This window comes from Pelobates fuscus, chromosome 9, assembly GCF_036172605.1.
Source record: "Pelobates fuscus isolate aPelFus1 chromosome 9, aPelFus1.pri, whole genome shotgun sequence".
Lineage (NCBI taxonomy): Eukaryota > Metazoa > Chordata > Amphibia > Anura > Pelobatidae > Pelobates > Pelobates fuscus.
This window is the reverse complement of record NC_086325.1, coordinates 85,004,245-85,031,282: the sequence shown is the minus strand read 5'-3', so window position 1 is coordinate 85,031,282 and position 27,038 is coordinate 85,004,245.

The following is a 27,038-nucleotide window of genomic DNA, read 5'->3' as shown; positions in this document are numbered from 1 at the left end:
CCTCCCCGCCGACGGACCAGCGGGAACTTACTGCAGCGCTCCAGACCCCGACCACCCCCCCCCTGCCGGTGAGGGATATCCCGGTAAAAGCGGCAGACCAAGCAACTGGCAAGTTGGCAAACCCCACATGGGGATGAACAAGCAGTCGACCAAACGGGATCTGCTAGGCCCAGCCAAAATGGCGGCAGAGACGCAGCCCAGGCCCAAACACACAATTCTCACACCGCCTAAGCACGCGATGGAGTATATTCAGAGTCTGAGCAACTACTTGTGGGCAAGACTTAAGACCCAGAGACAGCGGTACAAGATGGCCTTGAGAGAGGCGACAGCATGGCTTCGACCGGCCACTCGGCGCAGCTTACAGGGAAACCCTCTCCGCGACTCCAGAGCGGCCTTCCGGATGCAGCGAGGCCGACACCCAAAGCAACCCTACACTCTACCACGGGTGAGTCGCCTAAATCCCCCACAGGGACGCATCCCAGGGTTACTTCCACACCAACCCTCCCACACGCACACAGCCCCGTGTATGAGACACCTCGCCGGAGGGCTCGACCAGAGCTACTCCCCTCCAACACAAAGTGGGACAGGGGGATCAGGTTGGACACTATACCACTGCTGCAACACTCCAAGCTACCCGATGGGATCTGACCCACATCGGAAGCCTGCACCTTTAGGAAGACTCGACACCCCCCCACGAGACTCCGGAGCTCTACGCTTCCTAGCACTGAGGAATATACCTGAGCAGCAAAGGCCGACGCAAGCACCATGGCAGCAGGACACTGCACACCCACAGGCAGGCATCGGGTAAAGTGTCTGAACCGCATAAATTTAATGGACACCCACGATGATAACGGACTTTGGCATACATTCACATGAAAACTAATGTTATATTTGTTTCCTCCCTGAGTTAGAAACTGCTAATACTGCTAACAATGCTTAAACTTATAGCCTTACTAATATATATATGCCCCATTTATACTTATTACGCCCTAGCTAACATGTGGACCCAATAGCGAAATGCATAGAAACATAGGACCTGGGACCTAACCCCATGTTGTTTTTGTGGTTAATATTACTGCACCCTGTTTACTGCATATTTTAAATGTGTATAATTGAAAAACGCTGTGTTCGACACTATAAGCTCCCTATCTTACTGCTTATTCTATACACAAAATTTAAGCCTGTCGCTCTGCTGCCCCCTAGTAGATAAACTTACGCCTACAGAAATCTTTTATTACTAGTGACCTTAACACGCGTCTCCATGTCCACACGAGGATTTTTGTTACGTTATTTACAATGGCCCTGCAAGTATGCCGACTTAGATGTGTTAAACGACAGGTATCCAGAGGCATGTCTATTAGTCTACTAGACCAATCTTAAATCTGCCAAGCCTAGCGTGTTTCAACTACCTTATTACTGTTTTAAAGCCTGAAATTTCTATGTATTCCCACGACGAAATTTGACAAAACACCTGTGCTCACATGGTTTAAAAATGTTGTAACTTGTGCATAGCTTAACTTGCCTGACCAGTACCACTAACGCTAAACTAGCCAGACCTGCGCGCATACTGAAGATAGCATGTACTTAGCACAAGTAACTAATGTTTTGTTTTTCTTTTTGTTATATATGTGTAACCTGCCTCCTGGCTAGCATGACCTAGCGAGATACTAATCAGGATCCTACGATCCCTAGCTTGTATTTCCAAATTGGAGCTTAACTACGTTATAAAAATAAAAAATTAGACATTGATAATCTGGATATGTACGTTAACTTTGTGTATTGTTGTACCAACCCTATAATGTAACTCGCTTTAACGTTACCTCCGTCTTCTCTTTTGTACCCCATACTATATGCCTTAATAAAAATCAGATTGACAAAAAAAAAAAAAAAAAAAAAAAAAGCTTCCTAAAGATGCATCTTATAAAATATAATGGGGATAAAGGAAAGCTACTTAGAAAGATCCTATCCAAAGAAACTATGAATAGAAAATACTCCATAATACTAGATCTATTTAACCTTACAAACCAACCAAATATTCCCGTAATTTTTAAAAAATGGGAAAGAGATTTGGATAGCAAAGTCGACTTTAACTCTTGGTGCCTTGCTTTTCTAAAAATTAAAAAACATCTCCATTCCCTAAATATATTGGAAAACTTTATTAAAGTCAGTTACAGATGGTACATGGTTCCAAAGAGACTAAATAAAATTTGTCAAACTAACCCTCCAAACTGTTGGAGATGTTTTAACCTAGACGGCTCCATGTTACATATATGGTGGAGCTGCCCAAGAATTCAACCAATATGGGAACTTATATATAAAATAATAGCTGAGATAAGTAATATCCAGTTAAACTTTTCACCAGAAACTGCTTTATTGCATATTTATAATAATAAATTAAACAAAAAAAACGAAATATTAGTTATTCATTGTTTTATGGCCATAAAGATGTTGATAGCAAGATTATGGGAAAAAACAGATATTCCTAATATACATCACTTAACCCCTTAACACCGCAGCCAAATGTACAAGTTGTGAACGAAACAAAACGTAAACAAAACCTGGCATTTGCGCTATATGTCTGTCCAACCGTAATTCACCTCTTTCATATTAAATGCACCCCCCCTTATTATATATCATTTTATTCAGGGGAAACAGGGCTTTCATTTAATATCAAATATTTAGCTATGAAACATAATTTAATATGAAAAAAATGGGACAAAATAAGATTTTTTTTGATTTTTTTCGTTCTACATGACATTTTAACTGTCAATGTCATAATACTGTTTGCTTTTACTGCAATAAAATACACATATTTGTATTCAGCAAAGTCTCACGTGTAAAACAGTACCCCCTATGTACAGGTTTTATGGTGTTTTGGGAAGTTACAGGGTCAAATATAGCGTGTTACATTTGAAATTGAAATTCGCCAGATTGGTTACGTTGCCTTTGAGACTGTATAGTAGCCCAGGAAATAAATTTACACCCATAATGGCATACCATTTGCAATAGTAGACGACCCAAGGTATTGCAAATAAGCGATGTCCAGTCTTTTTTAGTAGCCATTTGGTCACAAACACTGGCCAAAGTTAGCGTTCGTATTTGTTTGTGTGTGAAAAATGCAAAAAACGCCAATTTTGGCCAGTGTTTGTGACTAAGTGGCTACTAAAAAAGACTGGACATACCCCATTTGCAATACCTTTGGTTGTCTACTATTGCAAATGGTATGCCATCATAGGGGTAATTTTCATTCTTGGGCTACCATAGGGTCATAAAGGCAACGTAAGCAATCTGGCGAATTTTAATGTGAAAAAAATTAAACACAAGCCTTATATTTGACGCTGTAATTTTTGAAAACACCATAAAACCTGTACATGAGGGGTACTGTTGTACTCAGGAGACTTCGCTGAACACAAATATTTGTGTTTCAAAACAGTAAAAAGTATTGCAGCAATAATATCGTCCCTGTAAGTGCTGTTTGTGCGTGAAAAATGCAAAAAACGTCACTTTTACTGGCGATATCATGGTTGTAATACATTTTACTGTTTTGAAACACTAATATTTGTGTTCAGCGAAGTCTCCCGAGTAAAACAGTACCCCCCATGTACACGTTTTATGGTGTCTTGGAAAGTTATAGGGTTAAATATAGTGCTAGCAAATTAAATTCCCTATACTTTCGGCATGGGTGGTCAGGCAGGTCCCGCTAATTGTAATTAATTAGGATACCTAATTATGTAAAATTATTACATAAATATATGTGTAGAATTAATATATGTATATATATACATATGTGTATATATACGTATATATATATATATTTTTTAATATTTTTATTTATATATAGGTATATATATAGTGATATATACGTATATATTTATGTATATAGATATATATATTATTTCGTTCTACGTGTATTTTGATATAAATATATATATATTAATATCACAATACAGTTAGAACGAAATAAAACACATCTATATATTTTTTAATATTTTATTTTTAATTATTTATTTTATTTTATTTTTTTACGTATTTACATATTTTTTTTATATTATTTATAAATATATATATAACAATAATTATATATATATTTAATCAGTATCAGTCTACGTGTAATTTGATATTAATATATATATATAATTCTATATATATTAATATTAAAATACACCTAGACTGTGTATGTGTGTGTATGTATATGTGTATATATATACTTAGATCATATATATATAATATATATATATATATGATCTAAGTATAAATTTTTTTTTTTACACTTTTAACATTATTTTTATTTTATTTTCAGCCAGCAGGGGGACCAACTGTCATTACAGTTGGTCCCCCTGCTGGCAATGCCTGAGCCAGCTATCCCGGCCATGTGATTGTGAGGTCCTCGCAAGGACCTCACTCTCACATGACCGGGAGGCACCGGAGGAGGAAGATGTGCCGCGGGGGACCGCCGGCGACCGGGTAAGTTACTAAAAACCGGAGGGCGTACTATTACGTCCGGCGGCGTTTAGAGCCGCTTTTAAAAGGACGTAATAGTACGCCCTCCGGACTTAAGGGGTTAAAAGAACAAATCCTGAATCAATTAGAGATGGAAAAAGGAATAACCTGGTATAACGATAATAAAAAACAAAACTTACTAAGAGAGATATACAACTCTCTTATAATAGACATAAACCATACAGAATAGAAATTGTTTAACAAATACAACGATTAAGAGATAACCCAATATATTTTGTCTGTTTTATCGCATGTTGGAAAGTATGAATGTATATAAACTAATCATAGATAAGGGAAAATATATGTAATTAATAATTTTCTTTTTTATTGTTAAGAGGAATAATAACACTCTATGGTTTGGATATAAATGTATGCTACTGTTTTGTATGTTTGATTCATAACAGAATCATGTTTTATGGATTAAGTATAAGTGAAGAAATATAATGTTTTGAAAAAAATTTAATAAAAAGGATAAAAAAAAAATAAAAAATACCTATCCCCATGAACGCTTCCTCTATTATTCCCACCATTTCCTCCAGGGCCTCCTCTTCCTCTCGCTCTGCTTCTATAATTATTACTATATCCTGCCCTTGTTCTATCTCTCTCATATTGTTCCCTCAGTGGGCACTCACTTCTCCAATGCCCTTCTTCCTTACAGTATGCGCATTGGTTCCTACTTAAAGGGTTCCAATTCCACTTATTCTCGCTTTTCTCAGTTCCCCTATACACTTCCTTTTCCCTTCTATCTACACCCGCGATAGCTACTGCTAACATGTCTGCTTTCCTTCTCATCTTTCGCTCTTCTTCCTTTTTCGTCTCTGTCTCCCTATTCATATAAACCTTATTTGCTATCTCCATTAGTTGAGTTATAGACATCCCTACAAACCCTTCTAACTTTTGTAATTTTCTCTTTATATCTCCATAGGCCTGGCTGACAAAGGCAGAGTTAACCATCCGGGAATTCTCAGGAGCCTCTGGATTAAAGGGGGTATACAACCGGTATGCCTCCAATAATCGATCATAAAAGGCACTGGGCGACTCATCACATTTCTGCAATACCTCAGCCTTCCTTGACATATTGATCGCCCTTTTTCCTCCGGCTTTCATGCCAGCAATAATGGCGTCCCTGTAAGCTCTTAAACGGGCCATATCTGCGCCATTAACATTCCAATTCGGATCTGTGTTTGGATAATGGGCGGCGGCCCATGCTGCTAGGTTGGCCTGATTTTGAGTACGGGCCACTTCTTCAAGCGCTTTAATTGCTGCCTGATTTATCCAAGTTCTTTCCTCGTTATTAAACAATGTCATAAGTAATTGCTGGCAATCAGCCCAAGTAGGATTATGCGTCTGGATTACAGAGGTAATCAAATCTGTCATGGCTTTATGTTTATCTGTGTAGGAGGAGTTATGGGTCTTCCAGTTGAATAAGTCAGTGGTGGTAAAGGGAACATAGACAAATACGGGATCAGCATGTTGTAACTGGCCCTCACCGTTAATATGTGTCGGGCCCGGTGTCAGTCGGAGAGGCATTTGATAATGTCGGGGTTGGAGGGTACCGGTCAGTTGTCGGGTTAGTATGGGGCTTCGTTGAGGAAGGTCAGTTATGGGTTCCGGTCGAGGGGTAGTAAGACGAGGGGAAGGGGACGCTTTTTCTTTACTGAAGGGAAGATCATTGAGTAGAATATTCCGGGCCGGGCTGGGAGGAGCCTGACCAGGAATCAGAAATGACGCCAAATCTGGATAGGTGGGGTTAATAGGGGTAGGTACCGGAAGGGGAGGGTTTAAAGCAAGTGGGCTAGACTCTGACTCAGGGGGCGTGGGGATCTCTGACTCAGGGGGTGTGTCCAGAATGGGCGTAATCACGGCCTTGGTGGACAAACGAGTTCTGGCCAATAGGAGGCGACATTGCTCCTCGTTGCATACCCTGATCCATTTTGGCAAGTCATCTACGGCCCGCTTCCAACAATCAATATACGGAAAGTGGCCGTAAATTTCAGGCCTACCCGATACAGCCACGTGTACGTGCTGCACCAGATTAGGATCAAGACTACCACGTGGAGGCCATGCAGTCACCAGGGTAGGCCATTCCCTACTACATAAAGTAGTCAGGCGTGTTGGAGACATCTTTACTCCAAAATCATGTACATTGTATCCCTTTTTAAAGTTCTTTAACATGCATTCTAAGGGATCAATGATCTCTGAATCCGACGCACCCATACTTAGCAACGGAGCGTCGTCTCCAATGGAAGCAAAACAATCACACTTCCAACGATCACACCCGTTCCCCTTGGCAAAAGCACCACGTGGTACGGTTTCTAGGCCAAACGTACACAACAAAACATACAGGGAATTCCCGTACACACACAGCTGTTACACCAGTCACTAAATAACTATTACTGTACCTTTTGGTGAAACTATACAATCACCCATGTTATAATTCTCAGTATTTAAATTACCCGTCTATAACATGCCCTAGTAACATCGTCTTTACAAATAGTAGTTATAGTACGGTTAGCATTGGTTAAAGTACAATTTTTAAAGTCACAGTTCAGTTAGTAGTGGTTATGATGTTAAACATACAACATGAACGACAGTTATTAGTGGTTATTTACAGTATCAGTAATTATAATACATGGTTATGGTACCGTGCGCTATGATACAGTTACACACTATTCACACTCTCGCTAGACGGCAGAGCTCACGCTATCTAGCAAGATAGACACTCTACTACAATAAGTTTTAACACATTTACAGTTTCCCAACTAATCTATTGGCCAGTACCTCGAGGGACTACCTAAAACTATTTACATCCGTTTTGGTTAGCCGTCGCTGCCCAAGCACCACATATAGCGAACTAGAGGGCGGAATTTACACAAAACCCTCTTAGTCTATCTACTCTATCAATAATCTAGTGGGTTCCAGATTTACACGCCTTCCCACTTAGCCAAGATAGTATGAGATCTAGCGGACAGAATATACAACAGGCTCCGCTTAGTCTCCCAGTCCCTCCGACCTAGCGAACGAAATATACACCCTAGATACGCTAGTCTAGACAAGACACCGGTGTCCGGCTTGGGCTATTTACACAGGACCCAGCCTGACTCCAAACCAGGATTAAACGAGCTGACTACAGGGCGTTTAATTACGAGCAGTGCGCCTTCGCTCCTTCCCTCAACTTGAGGGGGCCAATTCCATACACAATTCCAGATACAAACCCCTTATGGGCCTACCACACAATCGGTATCCAATACCCCTAGTGGGTCCACCGTCTAAAACAGTAGTCATCTTACCTCCTCTTTCCTGAACCTGAGTTCACACTCATTGACGGGGGCACCCCGGCACTTACTACGTAGAGGCCGATGATCTCCTGGACAACAGACCACTGGCGCCGAGACGAAGGGAGGTCCACGCAAAAGTTCAGGGGTGCAGCCGTAGAGAGCATGGGCAAAGATAGACCGTCTCACGCCTCTGTTTCTCAGCTACCGTTGAACGATGAGATTCCCGGCCAATGCACCAAATGATACCGGAGAAACTGCCGGAAGCCAAGCACAGAGAGATGGACACAGGTTTCTTCAGGAAGGAAGAGATCTTTATTCGATTCACCGACCGGGACTCAGAGGGACTAATGTCACCAAAAACAGCTAAAATCTGAGTCCTGATCGTACAGTGTAGGTCCCTTATATAGACATATAGCTCCTCCTATAATCAGTTCCACCTACATGTATTCTAACCCAATCAACAGAATAAAGACTAACTTTCCTGTTTGACCACTTGGCTTGCCCAGAACAATGGAGGAGGGGAATACTCGGATATCCTGTATTTCTGCACATGCTCCTTATACTACTGATTGTATCGTTGCCACGTGCAACCAACCGACCGATACATCAGCATATGCACGTACACATACCACGTGGCAATCTCGGCTTACTAAATTTATCTTTACCGAGATTCCACCACAACACTACCACAAGGCAATACAGGTGGAAGCCGTGGGGCACCAAGGGGGACAATATCTGGGCTCTGGGTAACTGGCAGACGGAGAGCGCACAGTGCTCTGCCTCCTGTCGGTCACTTCATGTAGTGTGGCTAAGTGGACTGCGCAGCAGTAGAGGATATTTATCTTCTACCTGGTGTGATAGGAAGTGCTCAGTGAGAGAACTGAAAAGCTTCCTGTCAGTCTGGGCAGAAGAAGCAGAAGCTCCTCTACCTTGTCCACTCGGCCACACTACATCTAGGGAGGTAAGTACGTTGCACAATGGGGAAAGAGAGAAAGGCATATAAAAGGGCCTAACATAATGGATTTAGGCATGTTTTGGTGGGCGTGGTTTTGGTAAGGGGGGCACTAAGAGGGGCAACAAACTATTATGTTATTAGCTTGTCTAATGGTTTATTCACAATTGTTCATGCCTCAGTTATTCTATTTTGTCAGGACTGTTGACTATCCTGTTATTAGTTTTTTGGATGTTTGCCTATGATGTTCCGTTTTCCACCCCCTCCTTCACCTCCCCCTCTTATTACCTTCAATGTCCGCTGCATAAACATCTATGCCTGATAGTGGATTGCGGATGGTCCTGGTGCTTCCTATGCTCAGGGCAGAATCAGATTTTGAATGCATTTTACCAGATTACGCACTCTAGTCCATGATCTTCCCTGCTTCACTCCCTGCACAGAAGCAAGGAGGACCACTGTCAGTTTTTAATCACTGACAGACCCTATGTGCATGTATATTGTTGACGAATCCTGCCACAGATATATTCCCTTTCAAAATGTGATGAAAGGATTATTATATTAAAAAATAATTTTTACTTTCTTTTATTTCAGCTAGCAAGTGACATAGAAACACAGAATGTGGCGGTAGATAGGAACCATTCGGCCCATCTAGTCTTCCCAATATTCTAAATACTTTCATTAGTCTCTGGCCTTATCTTATAGTTAGAATAGCCTTATGCCTGTCCTACGCATGCTTAAACTCATTCACTGTGTTAACCTCTACCACTTCAGCTGGAAGGCTATTCCACTACCCTCTCAGTAAAGTAATACTTCCGGATATTATTTTAAAACCTTTTCCTCTCTAATTTAAGACTATGTTGTTCTTCTTTGAAATATACTCTCCTCCATTACTGTGTTGATTCCCTTTATGTATTTAACTGTTTCTATCATATCCCCCCTGTCTCGTCTTTCCTCCAAGCTATACATGTTAAGATCCTTTAACCTTTCCTGGTAAGTTTTATCCTGCAATCCCTGGACAAGTGTAGTAGCCTTTCTGTGAACCCTCTCTAAAGTATCAATATCCTTCTGTAGATACGGTCTCCAGTACTGCGTACACTACTCCAAGTGAGGTCTCACCAGTGTTCTGTACAATGGCATGAGCACTCCCCTCTTTCTACTGCTAATATATTTCCCTAACATTACCTGCTGCTCTGTTACATTGTCTGCCTACGTTTAAGTAATCGGAAATAATTACCCCTAAATCCCTTTCCTTAGGTTAGAACTGTATCAAATATTGTGTACTCTGCCCTTGGGTTTTTACATCCAAGATGCATTATCTTGCACTTATCCACATTAAATGTTAGCTGCCACAACTCTTACCATTTTTCTAATTTACTTAAATCATTTGTGATTTGGTTTATCCCTCCTGGAACATCAACCCTGTTACATATCTTAGTATCATCAGCAAAAAGACATTACTTACCATCAAGACCTTCTGCAATATCACTAATAAAAATGTCATTTAGCCACTGCCTTACCCAGGGCCGTCTTTAATTTTGATTGGACCCTGGGCAAGCATTTACTTGGGCCCCCCTGACTACATATAGATACGCACAAATACACTACCTGACACACACACGCAGATACACACTGACCGCATATAGATACACACAAGAACATACAGATACACACAGACTACATATAGATACACTGACACACACAGATACAAACACTGGCATACATGCAGATACAAAGGTACACACACTGACTTCATATAGATACACCGACATACACACTGACACACATAGACAATCAGATACACAACCTGACACACATGCAGATATACAGATACAAACACTGACACATACAGATACACACACAAACACAAATGGACAACATACAGATACAGAGACACATTCTGACAGACGTACTGACACAGACAGCCATACTAAAACACACATACACAAAGACATACTGAACCACACAGACACTAACGGACTCACACACACAGACATAGAGATACACTGACAGACATACTGGCACATATACACACAGACAGATGGACATACTGAAACACACATACACTGACAGACATATTGACAAACACAGACATACAGAACCACACGGACACTGACAGGCTCACACATAGACATACAGACATTCTGGCACACATACACACAGACAGACAGACATACTGAAACACACATACAGACATACTGACACACTGACAGACTCACACACACACAGACATACTGACACACTGACAGACATACACACATACACACATACATACATACATACATACTGAACCACACAGACACTGACAGACACACACACAGACATACAGATACACTGACAGACATACTGGCACACTAACACATACACACATACATATATACATATTTACTGACACACACACACACACATTCAGACACTCATGCAAAATTTGATAACCACCCTCACATTTCTTACCTTTTCCTGGAGGGTGGCTTTCCTGGGGTCCAGTGGGCTGGCTTGGAGTTAAGCTCTCCCGGCCTGGTCCCCTCCGGAACAGCTTCTTCCTCCCGCGCGGCTCCTGTTTCTGTGGGAGGAAGTGACACGCGGCTGTCACTTCCTCCCAGTGCTGCCGAAAAGCAAGGGCCCGGTTGCACTGTTAAAGAGCCACAGCCCCTGACCGGGCCCTTGCTGACACAGGCCCACCGGGTGGCCCTAAGTGCGTGGGCCACCCGATGGGCCCCCATAGTTTGCAGGCAGAGGGCAAACGGAGCAGCTATCTTGGGCCCCCCAGCAGGGACAGGGCCCGGGGCAGCTGCCCCGTTTGCCCCGCGTTAAAAACGGCCCTGGCCTTACCCATTCAACAATTGGAATCCAAACTTAAAGATTGCAGTTTATTGATAAGCCTTCTATGTGCAACAGTGTCAAAAGCCTAACTGAAATCTACGTAAGCAATGTCTACTGCACCACCCTGATCTATAATTTTAGTTACCCAATCAAAAAAATCAATAAGATTAGTTTGGCACGATCTCCCTGTTTTGGTCAAAAGAAAAAAACAGAGCCCCGAAACAAGTTACAATCAATAAACCTTAAGGATGTTTTACTTGCTAGGTATCTATAATATTATTATTATTATTTTATTATTTATATAGCGCCAACAAATTCCGTAGCGCTGTACAATGGGTGGACTAACAGACACATAATTGAGATCAGACCACTGGACGTACAGGAACAGAGGGAGTTGAGGGCCCTGCTCGATGAGCTTACATAGCAATGGACGACCGCCCACTTTAGAGCTGCTTACCCGATTTCATAATTCTTGCTGTACTTATTTTATTTTATTTACAACTATATTAAAAGTTACGTTTTAAGACTCTATTTCGATACCAATTACCTATCTCTTTGGCGACACCTACTGGTAGTGCCCATTTTTGTTTTTGCATTTTTTATTTTACTTTACGATTTCTTTGTTCCACTGATATTGAATTATTAGGGGTTACCCCCCTTTTTCCCCTCACTACCACTAGATTGCCCACCCTAATAACTTTGGCTCTATTCTAGTTCAAGAGCCTTGATAATGTCAACTCTCGGCCAAGGAGACTTTATCTAAACCTGAGAACATGTGCCCATAGCATCCCAGGAGACTTAAAGACAGCAAAAGTAAATTCTCCAACGTAAACTAATTCTGCAATATGACTGTTTTTGTGAAATGGGCACAGCATTGTTCATGAAAGTGTAAATGTTCATGAATTAAAAATGGAATTATAATATAGGCCCAAAATAGTTAAACCAAGAAAGTCAGCTGTTTTCAGTTTTGGCAGAACATCTACAATTCACTTTCAATTTCTTCTGAGCTATTTCCTCTGAGGATAGAGAGTTATGACCTGACTCCAAGGCATTTCTCTCCATTTTTTCCAGATTGCTGGCAGTCTCTGAAAATTTAGACAGTCAAGAGAGTTGCAAGAATCAAACTGTTATTTATGTTTTAAAACCCTTGTGTATTTCTATACTTCAGTAAAAAAAACTTGAAAGGATTATTATACTTAAAAATGTGTTTAGAGGTGAAAGTTGTTTGTCAAAAACTACTAGTGGAGTGTGAGGCAAACCAAAGCGTACTATGGTTTATTGGAACACACACGGCTTTTATGCACAGACCCCTACATGGGGTCTCCCAGACATTAATACATGGCTTTTCCTCCCAGGATCCTCTACAGATAAATATACAATATTCTAAAACACTCTAAAATACATTTTCAAATTAGGCTAATTTGATTACATGGGAGGTCAGAGCTTACAATCCAAATTCCTCTTTGAAGCTGGGACCCCAACTGAGTCACTCTGCAAGGTGTGAGGAGTCACACTCTAGTGGCCTGGGAGTCTGGCTTTAGTATAAACTAACTCTCTCACGTGCCATATGTCCTGATTTCCTCCTAGATAAGGTGTCCTTTGATATGGATAGTCATCAGCCTCAAGAAAAACCCCCGTGCTTCAGTATCATATTAAAGAGACACTAACACTTACTCACAGATTAATAACTAAGCCTCGTTTCTATTAAATTCAGAATGGGACAAGCACAATCTTCTAATCAAGCCCAAACATGATTTGCAAACAAGGGGAAAAAGCATACAAATGAGTAGTAGTTCTGCCACAGTCCTTATGCCTGGTCCTTTCATTGGAGTGTTGTGGATGGGATTGGAGCATGACACACTGTTATATCCCATCCCTTACCCTCTCATACAGCACCTGGCACTGGAACTACATTAGAAACTGGACAGAGGGAAATCCATGTCTGTTCTACGTCACAGTCAGGTATGGATAGGAGAGAGGACTGAAGAGACATATGAGGAGATTGAGTGACACATAAAGGCATTTAAGGAACATGGGGGGGGCAGACACACATGGCATATGTGGGGTGAAATGGTACATGAGAACACATGGGAGTAAAGTGACAAATGGGTTCATGGCGGTTCAAGAGACATATGAGGGACATGGGGGTTAAAGAGGTATATATGAAACAGTGGGCATATGAAGAGGCTACAAGTAAGATAAATGTTTGGGGGCCCACAGTTAAAAGAGAGATACAAATGAGGAGAGGAGGTTACTACAACTGGGGAAAGATGGGGCAGATAACAAACCAAGATAGGGGTGAGGAAGGGATTTTTCTGTACCACAAAGAATGCGGCAGTTCTGCTGAGTAAATATTTTGGACAGATAATCAGGAAGGGATTCTTTCTCGTTATGCCATACCAAGCAGTAGGTTGGCTTTGGGTGCCATGGGAAACTAATGGTGTAACAGATGCCCTGTTTGTTGGATTTATAATCTTGTTCCTGTTGAACTTTTGCTTGCAATGCCATTCACCTAAAACGGTATACGAATTGATACGAACAAACTTTACCCAGTTAGTTCGTATACTGAATGTTGTACCGAACATTTCGACCACCCAAGACGGTCGTGTGCCGTCAATTGACTTATTTGACACTATTCCAAACCGCAACTCTAAACGTTCTAAGTGGTTCATGGAGTGGCCGTCGATTCGTATGCATGAACACGTGGCGGTGGCCATCTTGTTTTGTTGAACGTGTCCAGATGGGTTTGGTGGTCAAGTGTCTGGAACTATTTCCGCACACTCAATGGCTCGAACACTGCTGAGACTTCCAGGACCACTTAGATTTGTGCTAATTCATCCGAAGGAGGCGGCTTTCATTAAAAACAACGTACGAATAAAGAGGCACACGACTACCTCATGCACTTGAACTATTGTTCGACATTTTACACTGCACGAAAGTGACCGGCCGCACCAGCTGAATTCATGGAACTATTCTGGCCAAAAGCCTTGTGTGCGGCCGGGCAGATATGGGACTTCCACCTAACTTATGAACCCCTGAACCGATTTGGATGATTTTAAAATCTGTTGTTCCCCCAAACCGGGGCTATCATGAAATGTATGTTTTATGGGGTTCTGATGTGATTTCGGGGTGTTTATAGAAATGTCTAAAATTGTCCCTTTTTTTCGTTTGGAGGTAATTGAGTTGATAATAATGACAGTAATTAACTCAATTATCTCCCAAGCAGAGGGGAGGGATTGTGTGTAATGTATGGGAGTTTCTCAATGTATGACTCTATGTTTCTTGCTTATTCACTGTGTGTCCCTGTGCCAACAAGGTCCACCTGGATGTCACCCTTGTTGGAAAAACTTGCATATAAGGCCAGTGTGGTGCCATCAAAAAAAGTTCTGCTTAACCCTCAACACATAGCCTTGTCTCATGCTTGTAGGGAACCTGCTTCACAATTAATCACTAGCTCTTGTAAGAGCTCTACTACCTATTCGGATACTTGGTCGGCTGAGATGACATCTGGAGAATACTGCAGCACAGCTCCTTCCAAGGGAAAAGGACGTGCCTACACCCCTTTGCTAGTCAGGGTGGCTGTTACAAATGGTTTTTATACAACCACCTTAAATTTGTTTGGCAAAAAACAGAAGAACTGCATTCAACGCCTCCTTGCCATCTAACCTCTAGATGTAGCAAAAATACTTTGAATTTCACCTTTAAATGAAAAAAGGGGTGAAAAGGGAAACAAATGGGGTAGCAAAGGACACATTCTAATCCTGTGTCAATAAGTGCAGTATGCAAGAAAATTATTTGTAATAGTATAGAATTGCAAATATGCAATTTGTCACGATTCTGTTTTCTCATCAGTTTGGTGCAGTACCTCACAATGTCACTACCTGTCTGTGGTGCTGCTGTTGGCTGCTGTCACAGACTAAAGACATCTGACTCTGTTCCCAGCTGACCCAACCTTCCAATTATCTCCTCCATATTTAGTGAAGACATGCCCTTCGTCTTTTTCAGTTCATTAATAGTGTTTTAGGGCTGATCCCTGTATCCTGTACTACCCTCAGTATTCCAGAGCCAGCTGCTTTCATCTGCAAACTCTGTGTTCCAGAGGCCCTGCTCTCTGTAACTAGGCAATATGAAATTAAGAAGAAACATATAGTGCAGACAGTTTATAACATTACATGTATAGAACAAAAAAAAATATATTTTTTTTTAAATACCTCTAAAAACATAAGAGTGGTTACGAAGCCACTTAACACTAGATTGATCCAGGAGCATCAGGCCCATAGTGTACGCTGGATCCAGATTCACATTACTCTCATCCACGGAGAAGAATGCTCCACTGGCCATCAAATAGAGGTAAATATTTATTTTGGCAATTATGCCATATAGTAAAAACTAGGGAATTCAGATAGCAGGCCTTTACAACTCAAAACTAGTGAGTCCCAGTACTTTTCAGGCCTCTTTGTCTTGGCTTTAGCAAGTTTTGAAGCCGCAGTAATTACCGCTTGTCTCTTTGCTCCTGCCAGTCTGACATTACACACCATGCATTTCACCCCTCCTCATGAGGCTTTCTCCATTGTCTACCTACATACTAAGTAGACATATGCATCTAGGCAGAGGTATTACTCGAAGGCAAAAAGTTAAGGGGCTTCAGCTCACGTGTAAATATTATGGCACTTCCCATATAAATTGACTGAAATTTCTCCTAAAACCAGCCCTATACTACACCCTGAGTCCAACATTAAACCTTAACATGGATTATAAATCACATTATGATAGCAAATCTTTGAATGAATTCAGAGCATTACCTATATTTATAGACTGCATATCTGCTATTTTTTGTAGCTATTTTCAGTTATGCCCCATTATCACAAATTATGTTATTGGTGGAGATATGTTTGTAACAAAAATAGCTTGGGACTCAAGGCTTACAAAATAGGACCAAAATTAGACCCTGGGCACTGGCCCCTATTAGCTGCCCCCCAGCAATGCCGCTGCCTCTGAATCGAAGCCCAGTTTTTAAAAACCTCTTTAATGGGATGTACAATAAAGTACTGTCTTGCTTCGGCAAGGATTAAATAAGCAGTGTTTAAATATAGCGCAAGATTGATGGAAAATAAATTCATGGCATGAAGGAACTTGAACAGAAGGTAATGTTAGCTTCTTTATTCACTAAGCAATACATAAATATCACCCATTTCCTGCCTACTTGGGTAGTACACATTTTAAGTAGAATTTGCTATGTGATTGGATGCCTGAAAAGACAAATAGATAGTTAGTTAGTTTTATAAAAGTGCTACTCTGGTCAACTGTAGATTATTGTGAAAGCCAAAACAATAGACTTGTCTAACTTCTTTTTTTTATTTATTTTTCTAGTTCATATAGTGACTAAGTGCAGTGTTTTAAAGGAAAACCAACCCTCGGAATAATGTCTCTTTTCCAGTAGCCTGGATTTGTCTGGCATCTTATCTTTTTCACACCTTTGTTAGCACAGTAGCATGAGAAGTTTCAGCTACGAAGGCTTTCTGCTTGCTGAGTCACACGGTTCCTGGTACAGACCATGTCCAAACATTTGGATAACAATTAATACTGAGTTCCACTATATTACAGACTGACTCATTCTTGAAATCTCACTTCCTGTCAGTGCCAGGAGTATTTTGTAGCGTAACGATGCAACAAAGTGAATTAAGTACATTTCTGTATATATCTGCAAGCCTAAAAAATTATTTCTGGACAAAACTAAAATTCTTTCATTAACACAAATAATCAACTTTTCTGCCATTATCTGCATTTTGTGATCTAACTTAATTTCAGTAAGCCAATGTGAACTAATCTTTCAAGATGTCATATGTATGTGTCTGTATGAGAGTGTGTGTATGAATACTTTCTAGTGTATCAATTATCAACCCCTGTATCCAAGACTATGCAGGGACACCAAAGTGCTTTAAACCCAGGTACTACGGGATTTAAGGAGTGTGTCTGCTGGGCATCCAGTCAAGTTCTTAATTTCTTATAATTTTTCTGAATTTCAACTTGGTATGTTCCTTTAAATACATTCAAAATAAAAGCAATGCGACACAATTGTATTTGGTGTTTTATTGTTATTAGTTTCTAATCATTTATGTTCTCTGAAGATCATTGAGTAGGATTAAATGTGTTGGACTAAAATACTTTTTCTTTTCTTTTAATTGTGAAATATAGTTCTTGGACAATAAAATATTTTTACCACCCTGCTGCATCCTGCTGGAGTTTCTAGGAGTGATTGCAGAGGTTATACCCTTGGACAAATCTATCATTTTGGATCCATCTAGCTCCCCAGAAACTAGAGGCAAAATAAAATTAAAAGCAGGTACCCAAGTGGGCACATGGTAACAGGAGAGTTGTTGGTGAGCTTGCTCTTGTGCTCCGCCCAGACAGTATGAAGAACCCGTTGCGGTAGATATAAAGCAAACGTGACTAGATAAGAAAGCACTTAATTAAAGTTAATGCAAGTAGAGGCCAGGGCCTGATGGTATTCACCCATGAGTTATTATGGGTTAAGTGTGATCATATTAAAACAACTCTTTTTAATCTTTCAGGATTTTTTCTTTCAGGAATCATATGAAATTATTAAATAATAGCACAAGTGATGTCGCGAACATCAAATTTTCCGTTCGCGAACGGCGAACGCGAACTTCCGCAAATGTTCGCGAACCTGGCGAAGCGCCATAGACTTCAATAGGCAGGCAAATTTTAAAACTCACAGGGACTCTTTCTGGCCACAATAGTGATGGAAAAGTTGTTTCAAGGGGATTAACACATGGACTGTGGCATGCCGGAGGGGGAACCATGGCAAAACGCCCAAGGAAAATTACATAGTTGATGCAGAGTCTGGTTTTAATCCATAAAGGGCATAAATCACCTAACATTCCTAAATTGTTTGGAATAACGTGCTTTAAAACATCAGGTATGATGTTGTATCGATCAGGTATTGTAAGGGTTACGCCCGCTTCACAGTGACAGACCAAACTCCCCGTTTAACGCACTGCAAACAACCGCAAACAGTCCATTTGCACAACCGCAAACTCCCCATTTGCACAAGGTTGGACACTAAGCTAGCCATGTCCTGTTCCTTGTCCTCACTGATGTCATTGAAGGTCTCTTCCTCCACCCAGCCACCATAGGCGTGCGCACGGGGTGTGCCGGGTGTGCCTGGGCACACCCTAATCCCCGCGGCACGCCTGTGAGTCCTGCAGGAACGCTGTTCCCGCAGGTACTCTGCCGCCCCCAAATGCTTTCCTCCTCCTCCCCCCGTCATGGGGGGAGAGCAAGAGGTGATGAACACCCGGACACCCCCCCCACCCGCCTCCCCCGGTCGGGCGGCTCTCTCCATACAACAAGCGGCGAGGGAGCTGTGTGTTCTCTGCTCCCTTTCGCCACGCGCCGTTTGCTGATAATGGGAGCCGGAATATGACGTCATATTCCGGCTCCCAGCTACAACAGACAGCCCGCGCGGCGAGAGGGAGCAGAGAGCACACCGCTCCCTCGCCGCTTGTTGTATGGAGAGAGCCGCCCGACCCACTGGACCCCAGGGACAAGTCCACGCCAGCTCTCCAGGTAGGGAGGCTGGGTGGACAATTTTTGTAAAAAAATTAAAATAATTTGTCAATGTGTGTGAGTGTGTGTGTCTGTGTCTGTGAATGTATGTATGTGTGAGTGTCTGTAAGTGTGTGTGTGTGTGTGTGTCTGTGAGTGTATGTGTTTGTAAGTGTGTATGTGTGTGTCTGTGTGCCTGTAAGTGTGTATGCGAATGTATGTGTGTGTGTCTGTGAGTGTTTGTGTGTGTGTCTGTGAGTGTGTGTGTCTGTGAGTGTATGTGTCTGTAAGTGAGTGTGTGTCTGTGAATGTGTGTGTGTGTGTGTGTGTCTGTAAGTGTGTGTGTCTGTGAATGTATGTGTGTGTCTGTGAGTGTATGTGTCTGTAAGTGAGTGTGTGTCTGTGAATGTATGTGTGTGTGCCTGTAAGTGTGTGTGTGTGTGTGTGTCTGTGAATGTATGTTGTGTGTCTGTGAATATATGTGTGTGTGTCTGAGTATGTGTGTGTGAGTGTGTGTACGCGTGTATATATATAAATATATATATATATATATATATACACATATATACACACACACACACACACACACAAGTGTATATTTTTTTTGGGGGGGTGGGAATCTTGGGAGAGATCCCACACTTTATTCCCCGGGACTTGACCCCTGCCGGCAGGGGAGATCTCCGGATCTCCCCTGTCGGCTCATGCAGAGCTGGCGCTATCTAAGTGCCGGCTCTGCTCTTAGCCTCCATGGGCCGGCGGGGAGATCAAAGATCTACCTCACCAGCAGCATGGAGGGAGGCAGGAGAGGACCCGGGGAGCTCTAGACAGAAGCTCCGCCAGGTTCCTCTCGCGAGATCTGAGCGTTGCCGCGGCAATGCTCAGATCTCGCGAGAGTGAACTCTAGCCCCGCAGGCTAGAGTTCACTCTCCCTTGGACAGCAAGGATCCCCCCTCCCTACATAAGGTAAGAAGGGAGGGGGTTATTTACTAATCTGCCCCCACCTTCACAATCCCTCCAAGCATACAGCACACACACACACAGCACCTACACACATACAGCACCCTAACACAAACAGCGCGCACACACGGCACCCTCACATACACAGCACACAAACAGCACCCTCACACACACAGCACACTAACAGCACCCTCACAAACACACACAGCTCCCTCACACAAACAGCACACTCACACACAGCACAATAACAGCACCCTCACAAATACACAACACAAACAGCACCCTCACACACACATATCACACAAACGGCACCGTCACACACACAGCACACTAACAGGCCCCAAACACACATACACAAACACCCTCACACACAGCACACTACCAGCACCCTCACACACAGCACACAAACAGCACCCTCACACACATAGCACACTACGAACACCCCCACACACACAGCGCACCAGCAGCACACACAAACAGCAGTATATGTATGTGTGTGTATGTATGTATATATATATATATATATATATATACATGCGGCGTGTGTTTGTGCTTTAGGGTGCACACCCTAATGCAATAGGCTGCGCACGCCTATGCCAGCCACATACAACACCAAGGGTCCCCGAAAGGTGACAACAAGCCCCCTGTTTTTTTTTTTTTTAAATGTACACTACTGTTACACCAGATATGAGTTGCACTGGTGTGACACTATGCCCTGGCAGGCCCTGAAACGCACACGTGTGAAGGAAACTGACTGCTATTATATTGCAGTCAAAAAAGTTTTGTTTTTTTTAAATGCAAGCTATTGTGACACCAGATATGAGTGGTGGCACTGGGCAAGTGGGCACAGTATACGCTGTGAGCCTGAAACACACGCTGGCAGGCAGGCAACTGCAATTAGATTACACAGAAAAAAAAAGCAGACTGATGTTCTAGCCCTAAAAAGGGCTTTTTGGGGTGCTGTCCTTACAGCAGAGATCAGATGAGTCCTTCAGGACTGTAGTGGACACTGAATACACTAGCCTAGCTATCGATTTCCCTATTAAATCAGCAGCAGCTACACTGTCCCTCCTCTCACTAAGAATGCAGCTTCCCGGGGGCGGGGCCTAGCTGTCATGGAGGAAAGAAGCACTTCGTGTGAGCTCCCTCAATATCTCACTTTAAGCAGCTATCAACAAGCGAATTTCACCCCAGAAGGGGATGACCCAGCAATGTTGCTCCTACCTGACCGACCCGACATGCTTAATAGCGGTCAGGTAGATGGTAATCAGTCACACGGGCAAACAAGACAGGAAAGGGTTAAAGATAAATTCAGAGTCAAGAACAAAGCCATGGTCAATACCAAATTAAACAAAATAGATCAAGGAACGCACTAAAGGGTACTGACACAGAAACCACGATAGGACAAAGTGGATAGGGCTAGGGAAGTTTTAAATATCCTTTAACATTTGATTGGCCCACGTCATGCCTATGCCCCCAAAACGTTCGTGTGTGGGGGTGCTGGAATGATGTGGGCCAATGGGAGCCTGAATCAACTTTTGGCTCCCACTGCCCCGTTAAGAGCGAGCTTGTGACTCGAGCTGTGCTCCTAGTGCCAGACGGGCCACGTGACCGATCACTGCAGTCAGTGCATGCGGCTAAGTCAGAAGAGGAGATCAAGCCGCATGCGGCTCGTGTGGAGGCAGGAGTGATTCAGCCATGCGCGGCTCAAGCTTAGGAGCCAGGTCGGTCCAAGGATATGGTAAATACAGCCACAACCACTTATCCCAATCACACACCTTTCCTAACGTCCTATCCCATTAACTCAGGTTACTGGCTATGGGGGGGGGGGGGGGATAATGTATAATAAACACAGGTTACTGGCTATGGGAGGATAATGTATACTAAACACAGGTTACTGGCTATGGAGGATAATGTATAATAAACAAAAAAAATAATACAAAAAAAATGAATGCAGCTTCAGAATTAATCTGTCTAGGAGGTGGGAGGGTCTGGGAGGGAGGGTCTGCTGCTGATTGGCTGGAATGTGTCTGCTGACTGTGAGGTACAGGGTCAAAGTTTACTCAATGATGACGAATAGGGGCGGACCGAACATTGCATATGTTCGTCGTCCGTGGCGAACGCGAACAAGCTATGTTCGCCAGGAACTATTCGCTAGCGAACCGTTCGGGACATCACTAAATAGCACATGTAGTATCGATATTTTAAAAGGGATACAAATATCTGCTTGGGTATTACAGACTTGTGAGCGTAGCATCTGTGATTGGAAAATTATTTAAAGTTTTATTAAAATATCATATTGTGGAATTTATTGTGAACAACAATATCATAAGGAATAAACAACATGGTTTTATGAGATAGCAGTCATGTCAAGCTAACTTAAATGCTTTCTATGAAGAATCAGTAGAATATTAGATCTGAGATTCACTGTGATGTGAGTTGTAACTAAAGGGTAAAACTATCCAGGAGACATGTCACTTGGGGAGGATATTTGCATTACATGCAGAGATCCTACAAATGACAGCTCTACTTTAAAGGGACACTATAGTCACCAAAACAACTTTAGCTTAATGAAGCCATGTTGGTGTATAAATCATGCCCCTGCAGTCACACTTATCAACCCTCTGCCACTTAGGAGTAAAATCCCTTTGATTATGCAGCCCTAGTCACACCTCCCTGCATGTAACTTGCACAGCATTCCTAAACACTTCCTATAAAGAGTTATCTAATGTTTACACTTCCTATATTGCAAATTCTGGTTAATTTAGAATTTCTTATCTCCTGCTCTGTTAATAGCTTGGTGGACCCTGCAGGAGCCTCCTGTGTGCAATTAAAGTTCAATGTAAAGAGCAGGAGATCAAAACTTTCAAAAAAGTAAGTTACATCTGATTGAAAATGAAACAATTTATTTTCATGCAGGCTGTGTCAGTCACAGCCAGGAGAGGTGTGGCTAGGGCAGCATGGACAGAAACAAAAGTGATCTAACTCCTAGATGGCATAGAATTGAGCAATGCAACTTCAGAGGCATGAACTATACACAAAAACTGCTTCATTAAACTAATTGTTTTGGTGATTATAGTGTCTCTTAAAATTATCAAAATTAATTATTAAATAACTGATTGTGACAGTTTATTGTTAATGATGATAGCAAACACTGCTTGTTTAGCTGCGTTGTCGATAAAATCAGTTGTCTGGTAACATATTAATATTATTTACATTTATTTTTATACAGCTTTATGTGCAAGAAATAAAATCTATCGTGTTTTTAAAAAATAAGTGTTTGAGGGCATAGCTTGGACATTGACTCGGATGGTCGTGTGAGTCCTGAACTCCGACATCAGCGCATTGCAAAATGCTTTATAATCTGCACTAACACAGCCCAAGTGAGCTCCTAAGGAGACATCATCCCTTTCGGATCATAAAGCCTTCCAAAAAACGACACTCTAAAAAAGAGGTAACAGCAGCAACAATCAAAATGGTATCACTAAATGTAAAAGGGCTTAATTTGCCCAGAAAGAGGCATTTAATTACTAAGAGAATTTAAAACATTCAAAACAGTAATTGTCTTCATCCAGGTTTCACTCTTTCATTACCCTTAAGGATCACAATGAATATAGAACGTACACCTCTTGATCTTTCCACAAGCACAATGATGTTGAAAGTATAACTCACAGGAAGTGTGGACTACAGATCATGCAGGTACAAAACTACTCAGATGGGAGATACGTTTGCATTACAGTTACTACTGACGCACAGGTATTCCACTTTTTAAATGTATACTCCCCCAACACAGCTGATAAGTGTCTAGTAAGATATCTAAGTGATAGGGTTTTTTTGGTCATGGGGGAGATTAAACGTACTACTGTGTCCTGTAGCTGACAGAAGTTCTATTCCTGGAGTCATCAGATCTCAGGGGGCAGAAAGCCACAATAGGTTACTGAGGAGATTTATGGATGCATGCAGTCTTGTTGACGTCTGGAGAGCTGAATATCCAGACACGACAAATTACACATTTTTTCCACTCCTCATGGGACCTATTCATTGACATGTTGCTAATTTTCCATAGAATTATTACACTAGTGACCAGCTCTGATATTAACAATATTTCATGGTGTGATCACACAGAGATAGCTATTTACCTTAGGAACCTGCTCCCCCAGGCTCATTCGTCCTGGAGACTCAATTTGTCAATGCTGCAAGAACAAGCATTGGTGGAGGAATTTAACCATGCATTCCAGGAATATTTCACTACCAATGCCACTACTGGGGTTCTACCATCCATGGTGTGATCAACCAATAAGGCTGTAGTGAGAGGATATCTGATTAGGCTTGCTACACATAAGAAGAAGGTTAAGACACAAGCCATTTTTCACCTTCAAAAAGTCTTGCATAAAGCAGAGGGAAGACACAAGATGAAACCATTTCCAGAACTGAAAAAGACTAAATCACAAGCGCATCCACCAAGATGATGTAGCATGTAGGATTACTTGGTCCCATAGGTTCTTTTATAAAAAAAGTGAATACGCTGTAAGTATCTGTTTACTTGAGATAGCATGTACCCATTTTTCTCTTGCCTTGCACACCTAATGAACTGCAAATAAAAATGTAAATTTAAAAAAAAAAAAGGACACTTATTTTGCTAGAACATTACACCCCTGTACAAGACCTAAGCTGATAACAGCAGTAGGGGACCTAGAGAAGAAAATGCAAGCCTCTATAGAGACTATTCACACAGCGCTCATGACTTTTTCCCAATCCTTGTTTAATCCCCCAACCACTCTATCAATGATCTGAAAAATAAAGACACCCTGCGGAGGTTCTTAGTCTCTTTGTAGCTTATGGCTATCCCTATGGGTGTCAAGGTCAGACACAGAATGGGTTCAGTCGCTCAATAACCTCCAAATAGGCTCATCCGTAAAGTATCTAGGTATCCATGTTTTGTATCGAATTTACAAAGGAATATAAATCATTATATAATGCCAACAACTCCATCCTATCCAAAGAATTAGGAAGGACTTAAAACATGGGGTAACAAATCTATCTCCTGGATGTGGGTTACATAGTATAAAAATGTATTTACTTCCAATGCTACTCTTCTTATTCCAAGCCCTCTCAGCACTGTTAACTAATAGAGACCTGGAAACCACACAGAGAGCCATAGACAATTTTATTTAGAACAACGAAAGGCATAGATTAGAGAGGAACATGTCAGTCTGTGGAACTTTGGTATATATATATATATATATATCTTTGAGGCAGGAATTGGAGGGAGAGATTGATAGCAAGGAATAGGAAGATATGTGGCAGGCGACTGCCGAGGTGTTGATTTGTGTAACATCTCAAGATCAAATGTACAAAATATATTTTTTAGATGGCATACCACTTCAGTTACACAGAATGGAGAGGACCCCCTTAGATGAGTGTTGGAGATTATGTGGTCAAAGAGGCTCCTACATTAATATGTGATTGTCCTGCCCAGTAATAGTGGCCTTCTGGGAGGAAGTGGTGGAACATTTGATGTAGATCTTCCACAGAGTATTTGTACTGGACCCTGGTTATTCCTCCTGTCTCATGGAAAAGTACAGAGGTTGGCTTCATGAAAGACCATTGCAGCGGATTGGCTACAAGTTTCCTCCCCACCTATAAGAGATCAGAGATCTCCCTCACCGGTCCGCAGGCACTTTGCTGGAAGCCAGCACAGAGGGAGAGAGGACCCGAGAACTCAGCCTGCCGCTCCTCCGGGTCCTCCTCTCGCGAGCACAGAGGATTGTCGCGGTTCCCGTGGCAACGCTCCGGATCTCGCGAGAGTGAACTCTAGCCCCGAAGGCTAGAGTTCACTCTAACCACTGGGACCACCAGGGATTCTCCACCGGACCACCAGGGATTGAGAAAGATCCCTCCTCCCCGTCAAAGGTAAGAAGGGAGGGGGGATTGAAAGAGTATTTATTTTAATTTAAAAAAAAACCAAAGTCTATAAAAGTCAACGTTTCAGTCCCCACATGGAGCTTTCATCAGGACACGAAAGAATTCCTGATGAAAGCTCCATGTGGGGACTGAAACGTTGACTTTTATATGGATTAAATAAAAATAAAATGTTATTTGAAAATTATCACAAAGACATTGGAGTGCGGTCCTTTCTACTATATTTATATGAGTTTGCCAGATCTGCACTGGGCAATAAGAATTTAACCAGGAGTGCAAGCCCTTGTTACATATATATATATATATATATATATATATATATATATATAAATATTTTAATCTGCCCCCCTGCCCTACACACAATAAGTTTCCTATTACCACACTGCCCCCCACATATTTCCACCCCCACACACACTGTACCCCCAGACACACTGTACCCCACACACACTGTACCACCCCCCCACACACACACACACACACACTGTACCCCATAGACACAAAGAACCCCTCACACACACACACTGTACCCCTCACACACACATTGTACCCCTCACACAAACTGTATTTATTATACCAGTACTCTCTCATGCCCACCATTACCATACTCCTACTACCTTATCACTTATGCCATTTCACATCTTAATTGATATATGTCTTTATGTTATTTTTTTATTATCTACAGCATAGGATTAGTTTTGTGGAAAGTTAAAAATTGTTGACTAAAAAACTGGCACACTAGAGCAGATTTAATGTAAGTATAACAGACTTTAAAACCTAACCTTACCACAACTCCTCCGAAGCCTTAACCATACTGAGTCTGCAGACATTGCCAGACTCACTTGGAGCCAATAGAAGTTCACCACGTTGCCATCCCCAGCGCTACACATTTTAAACTGCAAAACCTGTTCAATGATGAATAATAATACTGAATGAATTATTTATCAATGAAAAGCTATATATATATATATATATATATATACACAGCATTCTCACCTCTATGTGCAGTATGAAGAATAAATAATTTTATTTTAATTCACTTT